Source organism: Apteryx mantelli, chromosome 6 (assembly GCF_036417845.1).
Source record: "Apteryx mantelli isolate bAptMan1 chromosome 6, bAptMan1.hap1, whole genome shotgun sequence".
In the NCBI taxonomy this organism is placed as follows: Eukaryota; Metazoa; Chordata; class Aves; order Apterygiformes; family Apterygidae; genus Apteryx; species Apteryx mantelli.
In genome coordinates, this window is record NC_089983.1 from 42,454,226 (window position 1) to 42,467,880 (window position 13,655).

Sequence of the window (13,655 nt, forward strand, 5' to 3'; positions counted from 1 at the left end):
ATCTCCTTTAGAAAATACTTTTTTTGGTATGTTTAAATGGGTATTCATCTACGAATAGAGTTTCAGTCTGACAAAAAAAAAAAAAAGGCTCAATAGACATGTTCAGAGGAGAAAACAGCATTTTCCATAAGTTACAGATACAAGTGAAACTTGCTAGAAAATAACCTCACATTTTGCATGTGTAAGCCTATTGATTTCCATGAATCCAAACCCTCTCTAACAGAAAAGAAAGCAACAAGACAGGAAATTACACTGGACTGGTCCAATCCCCATAGACCAGAATCAATCAGATACTGGTGAGGTCTTCTTTGGGAAGTGTTGTAATTCTGTTGGAACACCGGACAATGTATTAGCACATTATATTAAAAATGCACAGTAGGATTATACAACAGTAATTTCATCCTTTTGTTAGCTACCGGTCTTTTCAATCAGAGATCTGACCAAGGAATAGTTGCTTAGGGAGAAGTTCAATAAAAATAACCAGCCTTTCATATATATATAGTTTTTTTTTTTTAATCTGTGTAACTCCTGTTACAGATAATATCATCACAGAAATATGAGATAACATGCAGCATTTTATAGGACTCTCAGAGAGGCAAGACGCAGGAATTTTGAAATATGCTGTCAGAGTGCAAGCCATTCCTTATTTTTTGGTATTACTATTAGGGAGCAAAGACTGAATTAGTAAATTACTGTCAATCAGTACATTATTATTTTGGTTTAGATAGAAAATTAAATGTTTTTTTTAAGCTCACTAAATATATAGCATGACCAGATACATTGATGATGTGGGTCATTAAATATACAGTTGTAAAGGGTCATAAGAAATTGTGGAAAAATTCAAGTTTCAAAGAAATCAGATTTTGTGCCTGTTGTGCTGCTAATCCTTGGAAATCTTGGGCAAGAGGAAGACATATTATTACATAGTATAATGGCTTGTTTTTATGGCTAGTTAGATAAAAATTGAAATGCCTGTCTAATGATTATGTATGTTGTGATCTTGTCATATTTAATAAGCTAATAGTGTCTGGTTTAGGCTAGTATTTGTATCAAACATTTCAGATAGATAAACTTAAGTGAAGCAGTAAGAGATGTTAGCCTTAGTAAATGGAACTCTTCTGTTTGGTTCTTTAGCTAATGTACAATCCTAAACAGTTCCAGGGAATGTTATGTTAGATGCTGATTTTAGATGAGAATTAAAACTAAGGTCTTTAATATATGTAATAACAGTATTTTCTGAGGTAAAGAAATATAGCCCTTGGTAATATGGACAAATATGAGCTTAGGACACTTGAACAGAAATTCCCTACAGTTTCAGCTTTAACAGTTCTTCCCTTTGCCCTCATTTAACATATGATATATTATTACTGAAACAGAACAGTCACTTCTGTGTAGGCCAGGGAGAAAATTCTCAGACATAGCATCAATAAAATACATACTAGCACTTTCTACTCTTCGGAATACTAAATCTAAAATACTCTATCCTATGAATGACTAAATGATTTTTCTTTGTATACATTTTTCCCACTTCACAGCTTTTTGGGGGATAAATTGAATTTGGCTGCTTAGCGCAGACTTGGGTCTGCAAGAAGTCAATACTGGTGTTAGTAAAGTCTATGATAAAACTTTTATTGATTCAAATGGAGGCCAATTTCAACTCCTTGGTACAAGGAGCTAGGGAGACCTATGGTGTTTGCTGCACAGAGCATTCCAGGTGAAATATCAAAATAAGAGTAGACTGTCTGGCTGGCTGAAGGATAGATTTAAGTCACAGGATAGACTGGCATGAACTCATCAGTATACTCTACATATATGTAGTATCAGCAGTTTATTATATCCTGCAGACACAATCTGGACTAAAATCCTATTTCAATCACACTCTAGTTTGTCATTTAATATAAGGCTGACAGCTAATAAAATGTACTAGAACAACTGCAGGGAACAAAATTATTCACTAAAAATTTTAAGTAAAGCCATTGAACCAAGTGAAGTTGAAGTAAAGCCCATCAGCGAAACCCATTGGCGAAAGATATACAGAGTAGTGAACGATATGATAGAGACTCATAAATTTGATGCATGTTAGTGTTACTAGCATATAACACCTACTATTATGCATCAAGAATCAAAGGAAAAAGTAATTTCAAAAGTTGTTGCAGCAACGTTTATTATTAAAATAGAGACAATATTTATATTCAGAAATAAGTTACGGATATTTTAGAACATACAGTTGCCCTTGTTAGATATGTCTTAATGCCCACTTCAATCATTTTGTCAAAGATATTCTATCTTTTTCTTTCTTTAATGCATTACTGTAATAGTATGCAAGACAAATGTATCATGTAATAATAATGCTCATCTGATCTGGCAACTAATATCTTGGGTTTTTTTCACTCGATATTGGTGTAATCTATTTGGTTACAACATACTGTTTCATACATAGTATTATTCAAGGAGCTAGGGCAAAATATTGCTAATTTTATAACCAAATAAGAAAGCTGGGTCATCTGGACTGGACTTTTGGGTAGGAAATATTAATATGTTAGAACTGTATTAAGATATCAGACATGTTCAGTAAGAATTATCTTTTCTCATTTTCACACAATTACATCATATTTGGAATAAAAAGTCATATAATGCTACTTGTAAATAGAAAGTCCTTGAAATACGGAAGTAAACTCATTCACATCCTGAACCCCATGAGCAAAAATAAATAAAAGTTTAAGCATAAATATTAATATGAGAAGCTCCATAATCAACAGATCATTCTTCTTCCAGAGTAACAAAATAATGTACATTCCTAGAGGTGAAAGGCCATTGATAATATTCATAAACTTGGTGTCTCAGAAAGAAAGCTACCTGTTCTTTAATAATGTTTTCTCTAGTTACTAAAGATACAATTTTGAAAAAAATTACCAGTGGATATTTAGATCCATCCTTATTTAAGTTTCTTAGTTTTCGTGTCAGTCACAATAGCTGTTACATGCATAAAAAGGCAAAACCAAAGCAACTTTTACTAGAATTTGTTGATAACTTGTGGTTAAATTCTATCGTTAGTTTTATTCATTTTCATTTGTTACTGACTTTAGAAACAGGGACACAGATATAACAAAGAACAGGGGTTAGGCCAAAGATGTTACTTTTGTGCATTTTGAAGTAATTAGTCTGCTAATGCATTTTAGTGTCACACTAATGTGACTGAGTGGCTTTTCCTGCAGAGGAGGAACATTTGGCAGCAGGTAGATGCATACTGTATCCAAAAGAACTGGGTGAGATTTGGTAATAGTGTACAGAGCAGCTAACCTCTAGGTCACTGGTTCCAAACAAATCTTTTCCATGTTAGTAGTGATCAAAACCCCGTGACTCTTGGGAGCCTTTCTGACCGACTGTTGTGTAACAGTGGTCAGTGGCCAGGCTTTCTGTGAAATGAACAGGTCATCTTATCACCAAACGAAACGAGAAGTACTTGGTGATTGTGTTCAGCGTTGCTAGAAGAGATGGGAAGAACAGTGTGTTAGTCCTCTCAGACATGATTTTTACGAGAAATAATACCGAAAGCCGTTTCAGCCTGAAGATGTTGACTTTGCTGCTGACTAGTCTGCACCTGTTCTATGAGTAACTAGGCTCCCTGTTGCGTTAAGCGTGGTCACTTACATGTCTTCGTAACTATTGGCTTCATGGTAAAGCTAAAAAGATACAGTCACAGATTTTTGGCATAAACCAAAATCACCTCAGGGCAGAGAAGGACTGTGACTTTCACAGTGCCTTTGTAAAAGCACTGGGCCATCATCCTAGAGCAGATCAGTTTATAGCTTATTTTACTTACGCTAACTATGTTTTCCATATAGAAAATCCCTAAGCTAATTATGCTGTGAACAAGTGTTACTCATGTATACCACCCATATTTATAGCCTCTGGGCAGTGGGAGCATTAGTTGTTCTGGTCTGTGTAGCAGAGAGCTTCCCACCACGGTGGAGTTTCTTAGCTAGCCAGTATGGGATGCTTTATACTACCTGGGAGCAGTGACTAGTTGTCAGAAGAGGAGAGACTCTATCTGACATAATGCAGACATTCGTTAGGAGTCACATCACTTCGAAATCAACTGATGAGTCATGACTCAGAATACTGTTTCCTTGCTGGCATCATCCTAAAGGGAATAACTAAAACCCATTAGTGATATAATAAAATCTGGCATGTCACTTCAAGCACAGCAAATTAGGAAAACAAAGCTAGCCTGCAGCTACACTGCTACATTATAAATAGGTGCTATTTCTACATTTACATCAAATTAGATCTTTTTTTAACTTTAAAAATGAGAGGCTACGTGTGGGCAGAATGTGTTTCCTGTGCTGTGTGATCAAGGACTAGTCACAGTTGCAGCCCTTCTGAACGGCACAAAGACTTTGCAGGTCTCATGACAAGGAACAGGGAAGGGTGGGGAAGTTAGAGGTACCAAGGGCTCATAGTTGGCATGCTGAAGGAATTCAACAGCAAGTCCAGTTCTTGTATATAGTAATGTGCAGAAGCTCTGATTGCCTGGAAGCCAGGCTATGCTTATAGGGCATACCAGAGCCGAGAATTAGCAATGAACATTCCTGCAGGATAAATGTATTTTCCAGCTGTCTAAGTTTAGTTACCCAGCAGTTTAAGGGGCTCAGAATCAGTTACACACAAGAATAAAATGAACATTATTTATGTCTCTCATGCACAGGACAATTTAGTTTTTAGATTAACACAAAAGCAAAAAGGGCATTGCTTCAAGTGAAGTATAACTGCAAAACACTATTGGGTAAAAACAACTAAATTGCTATGAGAATTAAATATAGATCAACGAAGTCAATACTTAATTGTATAACTCAAGGTCTTTCATTTCAGATCTGATCTCTAATAGGAGGTGCACAGTATTTTCACTATTTTGGGGGTTATTATTTAAAACTTTATTGTGAAGGAAAACAATTTTCTAGATTTTTACCTTTTTAAAAATTCTGTACCTTTCTTTGGCTGTGCATGTTCATGGTAACCTTGATCCCACAGAGCCACTGTTTACCAGTTTAGATTCAGGCTTTTACTTATTTAGATGTTCTATAGCCCTGTAACTGCTTTGGATTTATGACGCAACGGATCTAAGTGGGAAATGGTGGTTGAAGCCATTGCATAGGTTACTCATATGATGTTTAGAAGGACATTTTTAATACGTTCACAGCTTCTTGTAAAATAGGTGTATTGAGATACAGAGCAGTATTCCAATCAGGGAAATACTGGTGTAATCAGAAATAACTTCCCACTGAATTCAGTGGTGTTATGTTACTGGTTCCCAGATTTCTGTGTTGTGTAGAAAGGTTTAACGTGGAAATGTTTAATTTAGCTTTGAGCTATACTGTAGTAGCTTTCTTCAGCTAGCCAGGACAGACTGCAATGGTGGTCTCTCAATAGAAAGTGAACAATCCCCAGATCTCATTTAACCAAACTGATGAGAACATCAGGTGGACAAGTAACGCTCCGCAGTGCAAATAGTTGTACAGTCACATCCAGGAAACTACAAAGGTGCAAGCTGTAACGGCATGACCTCTGCTGCATGACAGCTGAGCTAAAAATGTAATGTTTGAACTTCTTTTGCTTTAAAGCGTAACCTTAAATAATAAGTTAAGCCTTGCTCTCCCTTGTATATTGTCAGAAACTTTTATCTATTTTCTGGACTGACAGTAAAATAATTTTTGAAATAATGAATCATTTTTCTTTTTCCTGCTTGAGCAGAAATCACATGATTATTTTGTTGTAACAGACAATGACCTTCTCAAAGAAACGCCATCAGATTTTCAAGATAAATAGTAAGTCCCAATTTCTTTTCCCAGAAGAAATGCATTGGTATGAAGTATTTATAAGTTCATTGGTCTGTTCAGCAGTTTATGAGAAAACAATACAAACAGGTAAATATCCACATATGACATTACGGGTAATGTAACAATGAAAACAAAACCAAAGCTTGCCAACTGTATTTAGGAATATAACAATCCATAAATGTAGAGCAGTTTTGATGGTCCTGAATTGTAAGTAAATTACCTTAGAGGAAATAAAGCTTATTAGCACGAACTGTATATGATTCATAACTGCAGATCTGGACAAAATAGCTACCGCTTAATGAATAGCTGACTGAGGAGTTGAGACTTATATTGTCTGTGGCTTGAATCCTTGTGTGGTTTGGAAGATAAAAGATATTTTTAGTGAATTGAGCCTTATGCTTTTAAAAGCACAATTTTCATAAAAGGATGAGATGACTATGTGCATGCACTTGACTAATGCCAAGAATATCATCTTCACAATTTAGCAAAGTACATGATTGTTTTGTTGACATGACAGGCTTTGACCTGATTAGGTATATACCAACCCTCTTTGAACTTTTGCATAATTTAATAAACCAGGAATTTCAGGTCCCAATTTCCAAGTCAAGTAAATCTAACTTTTTACTCTCTGCTCCGTTATGACCTGAATGTCACAAGTGTGGGTTGTTTTCTCTCAGTGCCCTGGAATGGCCACTGAGTGCATCCACTATGCCTAGACAAAGTTTATTTAAAGCTAAATAAGAAAATATAATTCTAAGTGGAATTACCTTGGAAAATGGTCACAATGTAATATACAGGTACTCAGTCAAGTGTGTTGTGGGGAGTTATTAAAAGGAAAAGCAATTAAACACTGCTACTTTCTCCAGAGGGTAATCAGGGCCTCACACTGTTCCCATCGGTGGAATCACCAATTGTGCTTCTCGCAGAGGGACTCTACCCACTAAAAGCAATGCTCACTGCAATCACACGCTCATCACAAGGTATTAAGGAAAAAATATCCATGGTGAGGAAGGCGGCTGAAATTCAGTTTTTAGAATCTGAGAGACTGAAAATGAACAAGACATATATAGGCTACACTTTACATTTCAAAGATTTTTTTTTTAGCTTTACTCTTGGAGGGAGTTAAGTAACAAAATGGTTCTGATTTTCTAGTGATGGGAAAAAAATCACAGTAAAAGAAAAACTCAGACTGAAAAGTAAGATTGCTGACAAAGTTACTGAACTTGACTTAACCATTTAAAGTTCAATACTATTCCTTGACAGAATTATGTTGAGGGTTTTGTTGCCAGTGATAACCTACTGAATGCTAGTGGAAACTATACATTCCTAAGTAACTTTACTGTTTTATTCTTCATCAGATTTTATTTTACCACACAGCATTTAAGTATACTCAGGTTTGCCCTACTGAGGTGTTACCTTAATGAAAGTATGGCTGCTCGTTTGAGTAAAGTTGGACTTTGTAAAAAGGGGGCTACAGTTTTATCATAAATTAGAAGTTTGGAGGATTTTTTTTTTTAAATCAGGATACATACTTAGAATTGAATCAAGAAGAGGGAAAAATGCATAGTTCAGGAAAGATCTTTGACATTCAAAAGTGGCTCTTAAAGAGACAAATTCTATCCCACATTAGACATTAGCAAAAAAAAAAAAAATCCTCTCAAATCCAGTAAATGCAGGATCATGCTCATACACCATATCATCTCAGTGACATTTTCAGTAATCGGGGTTGTTTTTCTATATGGCTGAACTACTCTCAGACTACCGTTCCTGAGTATTGACTGTGTTCTCACCTGTCTTCATCTTCCACCTTTGGCTTTTTTGAACAAGTCTATTTATTTTGGTAATTGCAAAGACATTTATCCTCTCACTCGCTAGTGATGTCTGAGTTCCTGGCCTGTAATGTCTGTCTGTCAGTCACCCAGCGCACTGATGGAAAATGGAATTGCACTTCAGGACTGCACTGTAAATGGTAATTGGTAGTGTGTAATGATTTTTCACACTAGTAGTCCTCTCTTTTGAGTTCTGAACTGGATTCTCTTCAGGGTAGCCTGTGAATACCCAGAGCACATCAACTGACCTAACGGGAAAAAGACAGAAGCAGCAGATAGACAAGGAGCAATGTTAAGCAGCAGCATCAACAGCAAATCAGCAGCATAAAGTCTTGTGTAGACAAAATTCTCCCAGGTATGAAAATCAGCTTGTTGTATGCACTAAGGTGGATGCACCATCTTCAGGGGAGTTCAGAGAGAATCAGTCTCTGCTGGAAGATTTGCACGGGCAGGAAAGGGAATGTCCCTTCTTACAGGTTTTAAAGATGATTCATAGGAGCCATTCAAACAACAGGAGAGAGCTCCACAGCAAATCGTTTCCTCATTTTTACCCTTTGAAGAGACAGCTGGGAAGAGACAAGCAATCTTCCCAGACCTATGTGCGACTGCACATTTGGCTACTGGGGAGAGAGCCTTTGTACATGGTGCATACATATTGCAATGATATCTCTTGCAAGCGCTCACAAAGCAGAGCTACAGAGGTGAAAATTTTCACATTTGGAAGCAGGATTTACAACTAGAATGTCTTCATTCTTGACAAAGTCTGAATTAACAGGCTTAAACCCCCCACAGCCCCAGCCCAACAACAAAATAGCTGCTTTTAGGAGCCCGAAATTCTCATTTTCCTTTCCATTCCAGCTTTTAAACAGCTCTCTACACATCAGTTTTTTTTCCTTCCTAATGAAACTCAACAAAAAACAGCGCTGCCATTTCTCTCCCCTTCTGTGACTCATGGCATCTGGAAATCATTAATGAAGCCCACCAGGTGTGCACGCCTCTCCAGAAGGGGATACAGCCTTGCCCACATGCGGGATGCAGGCAGAGGATGCAGCCAGGTCACAGGCTGCACTGGCAAGCGCGGAGGAAGAGGCTACAGCCCATGTTGCCTTCCCAGTAAATCTGCTGCAGCCTGAACTATTTGCATACTGTTTTCTGATCCTGTGCAACAGGACTACAAAACTTCCTTGGTAATCAGAGAAAACTGGGACAGGATGGATGCAAATAATGGTGTCGGTTCCGTGCCTCCACCTGCCACCTCTTCCGCTGACCTAAAGATATGCACGGTTTTCAGTACTGACTCAAACAAAGCATGAATTGCAGCACTGAAACATATGTTTAAGTTCTTCCACCATCACATCCTACATAAGAGTACATTTATGTACATGCATCTATTCAAACTATTTATCTTTGCTGTGGGGCAAAATATTTTGAGGGACAGAAGCACAAAAATCAGAGCAAGAGTTTCAGATAAAGGCTGCAGAACCAAATTAAAGGAAAAATCCTCTCTTGCAGTTTTTAGTTTGTTTCATTATACTTAGTCATATCAATAAAGAGCCCATAGTATAAGTCAGCTAGAAAATAAATGCCATGAAGGATGTTCCATTTTATGTGGTTTGAATTTGATTAGTGATTAGTCTTGGCGGTTTAAACCACATGGGAACAGTAATCAAGGTTTCTCTACTGCAGTTCTGTAACAACTGCAAAACACTGTTGGCTCATGTCCCATAGTATGATGGGATATTAACCTAAAATCTAATTAATCTATGAATGAATTATGGTTCTAGAAATATACAGTATTATAATCAATTTTAAGTGAGTTCCTAACAGAAGATAAGATGAAGAAAAAGCTGTAAAATTACCAGAGGTTGATAAATTCTGTTTACTATGACTGATGATTTTTAGGGGGGATAATTTTACAATCCATCAAACTTTTGTCAGTTTGAGAATCATGCTGCCAAACATATGCAGTAAATTAATTTTTAAATTTACATATTTATTAAAAATCTTATTGAAAACAGCAGGAAGTAAGCTCTGTTTGAATAATAAAATAACTTGTTATTCTACTGGAAAGAAAACAAAAAACAAACAACCTTCTATTAAGACCATTTTATAGTAAGGCAGTAATTATAAACCGCTACATGAATTAGTTAACCAGACAATGCATTAAATAGCCAACCAAAAATTAATCAAGAATTAAAAAAACTGCTGGAAAATAATCAAGTAAATAAAATGCAATTTAAAAGCTGAGAAATTCATGGCTGATTTTCAGATTTGCTTGAGGACATTTTTGTTAACTCACAGGCCTGTTAGGATGGGAGCCAGATTCCCCGAAAAAGCATGGGGACCTGCAGGTGTCTAGCTACATGCATTCCCCACTCAAGGTGCTGATAAGAAAAGGAACTTTAGCAATCTATTAGTGCGCTCTGCCACAGAAACGTGCCCAATGCTACTGGCTCAGGAAATCATTTTGTGACTCAAGCCTACATTTGTTCTCAGAGAATAGAAGTCAGCTGCAAGAATGTGTTAAAGCTGCGCCCTGGACACCTCCTACTAAAAGCCAAACAAGAACTGTAGGAACATCTGTTGAAAAAGGGGAAAAAAAGAGGTGACAAAGGAGCAAAAACCTAGCATGTGCTAAGATGTGGCATAACTGGCGAGGAGAGCAAGAACTACTTCCCCAGCATTTATACAGAGAAGGAGGAAAAAGAGTGCCAAAACCAGCGGAACTGGGAAGCCCAGGGGTGTGATCAGGCACCTCAGAGACCAGCTGAGCGGAGTTCCTGGCTGTGTCTGTTGCAAGACCTCATTTCAATGTTACCTATAAGTTATGTTGTTGCAATGCTTTCCTCATACAACTTTGACATATTAGCTCCACTGCCTTGATTCCTGTGCTGTCCATATCCCACAGTCATGCCACTGGAACCAAAAGAGCACTGGAGCCAGGGCTGATGTCCTCTCTGTTTCGTTCCCCAAGTCTTCCCTCCATACTTCTTCCAGTTGTGCTTGGTCACTACACTGCAGGTTCTACCCATTCCATACTCTCTTAAAATGCCTACTTCTTCCGAAATGCTGTTTCACATGAACATATCAGCCACCAAGCCTGCACCCACCAAAACCGAGAACTGGATAACAATAACAATTGTGCTTCTTTCCTTGCTCAGCCCTCTCACCTCTCTCATGTTAGAGTGGTGTCAGGGAGCAGGCCTTTTCATTTGATCTGTGCAGCACCTAGTATATGTTTGAATATTAATGTTCGCCTGATACCTGCGAGAATCTGTGTCTTGCGGAGCATCTGACAAAGCTGTCAGTTACTAGCAGAAAGCAGTATGCCTGTGTCGGTGGTGACAATACTGAGGATAGAAATGGGCTAAGATTAGATTTAATAATTTAGTTGGTGGACTAAAATATATCTTGATGGACAAAAATATAGATTGGAACTAATCTCATATTTACCAGACAACTCAAGGATACAGTCCTGGGCAGTGACCCATCTGGATTAAGCCACAAGGAAATGAGAGAGATGAGACAACAGGAAGAGAATAGGCAATTCATGTCATAAACAAACCCAGATTGTAGATGATATTCTCTTGTCCCAGCTCTAAAGGATGATCAAAAAGAAACATCATTGTGAACAAGCAGAATAATGCTGGTACTAGGAAAACCACTGCTGGAGATACCAATGAAGTTCCCACAGCCAGGAGATTTATGAAATGTTCAGCTTGTCTCCTCATAAAATTCAAGCACTGATATATATATTTTGATTAATAAACATATCAAAATGGTGTGATCGGAGGGAAGTTTTAGTTTATTTATGGTTTTAGTTTTGTTTGCTTTGTCCTTTAGATACATCTGTTTCAGGTCAAGAGAACCTCTAACCTACTTAGAGGTTCAGCCAGGCCCAGAAAATGCCCCTCAGTTGGATCTGGTGGGAGGCATCAGTGGCTGCAGATGCTTTGTGAGGAACACAGCCTTGAAACAGAAATGAGTGAAGGATGCGTGTGCTGGACAGACCCTGGCCTTTCCACCTTTCCCTTCCCTAGATACTAGCAAGGTTCAAGCTAAGCAGCTAACAGGATCTAAAAGGCTGGTTAACATTTGTGTTGAGTCCATCCAGGCTATAAAAACCCCCTCTTAAAATGTAAGGCATGTTATTTTGACAAGGTTGTAGGGGCTTTTCCAGGGAAAGGAAGCACAGTGAAAATACATTGGGAACTACAGTTCTGGGGGTCTGACCCCCCCCCCCATTTGTCTGTGAGAAAATTTATCTTTAGAGGGAATGATCGAAGCAGGAACTCAGTGTGAGGAACCAGGTGCAGCCTCCTGTTCCCACTGTAGGCTTCCCTACAGTGGCAGAATAATGTAGTATTTTATGTATTGATTTTGCTACAGTTTGTGTATAAATACAGAAATGTGTAAGTAAGTAAGTGATGGATAGGCAGCCACCTGAGTGGATTTGTTGGACATATGTTTTAAAAGATTTATTGACCTTAGCAATACATAAATGTTACTGCAGTATTAACACTGCAAACTGTTGTAGATACTAGTAATATGGCACATGTTCCTATGCCTAAAATAAAAATTATAATATTGTTAATATAACAGGCCACTAGGAGGACTAAAATACAACTGGAATTCATGCACACACACTGTAGAGCTAATATGCACTCATTTTTTCAATGACCAAACATGATATAAACAGCAAACTTGGACAAAAATAGAAAATTAAACAGTGCTTAGGTTATATTAGCAAACTAATAATTTGAAAAGTTCTGTTGGAGATGAACAGGCATTGGATGTTTACTGGAATCCAAAAAAAATCTTTAAAATGTTATATTCTTCAATGTTTTAAATCATTCAGGATTCAAATAGCGAGTATTTAATAGAAACTGTCCTCATGTGCAGACATTGTAATGAGGTCTATATGGACAGCACTGCTGAAGTGAGCATAGTTCTGCTTACGCAAAACTCATTGTAGGATGTGGGTACGAATTTGCTTCTGACATTCGGAAAATGCCTTAGTAAAGGGGCTGTGTGTTCGTGGTTAGCACTTGTAGTGCAAGAACCTATCCTACGCTTGATGAGAATATTAAGTGATAATGATTATTTGCTTAGCCCTGCTACAGGGCCTTCAAAGATCTCAAAGCAGACTGCTAGCAATAATGGATTAAATCTTAAATGAAACTGGAGGTATTATTTATATTCTTTGTTTAAAAATGGGGAATTTAATAGCAAGAGAGGTTTAGCAGTTTGGACAGTCAGCCAGAACATTATCCTGATCTTCACAGTCCTCCACTCTAATTGCAAAGCTCTTTGTCACTATTTGAATATTTATTTTTTTCTTTGCAGCCAGAAAATTCTCCATGGAGAGACAGAGGCCTGTGTTGTTCTCACTAGAGAGCATCTGAAATGCAGTTCAACATACAGGACCTGGCATCTGAACCAGTACATGTGGTACTTAATCAAATGTTTTGCACTGACTTCAGTAGACTTTGGATCATACTCTTAATGCATTAGAGAGATAAATTATTTAACTTACTGAGTTCCCCTAGAAACAAAATATTGAGCTGCAAACAAAGCTAACAAACACCAAATGGGATACCATCTGCTGCAATGAACAGAACATGACCAGTTCCCCCCATGCTTGATATTCTTCCAAAATACAATCTGAAATAGGTTTGTTAAACTCCCAACTGCCTCACAAAATTGGCTTAGCACAGGTTAGCAAATGCTGATGCCACCAGCAACAGCAGGCCAGACCCTGATATATCAATTGAAGTTGTCTATGATTTTATTTCTATTGGACTGCCCTGAATAAAGGCTGTGCATATCTTTCTGCATATCTTTAGCTGTCCAGACGCTATGAAGAAGTTTCATGGTCTGTGTCCTAGGGCTTATGGACATCATTGACTAGTTTCTGCTCCTGCGTACATATGGATAATAGTTATCTATATAATGATGCATTCATAAATCCAGATCCTTCTAGCCTTTG

The 13,655-nt window shown here is 37.6% G+C and overlaps 1 protein-coding gene and 1 long non-coding RNA gene across 2 annotated transcripts in view; both read right to left on the reverse strand.

Annotated features, from left to right (window-relative positions):
- Nucleotides 1-13,655, reverse strand: part of NCKAP5 (NCK associated protein 5) — a 388,365-nt gene that overhangs the window by 1,940 nt on the left and 372,770 nt on the right. The gene's annotated exons all lie outside the window — the stretch shown is intronic.
- LOC106498466 (uncharacterized) lies at nt 172-7,714 on the reverse strand. The gene is made up of 3 exons (XR_001294977.2): nt 7,628-7,714; nt 3,301-3,485; nt 172-326 (listed from the first exon to the last, which is right to left on the reverse strand). It is a non-coding gene; the product is annotated as an uncharacterized lncRNA (long non-coding RNA).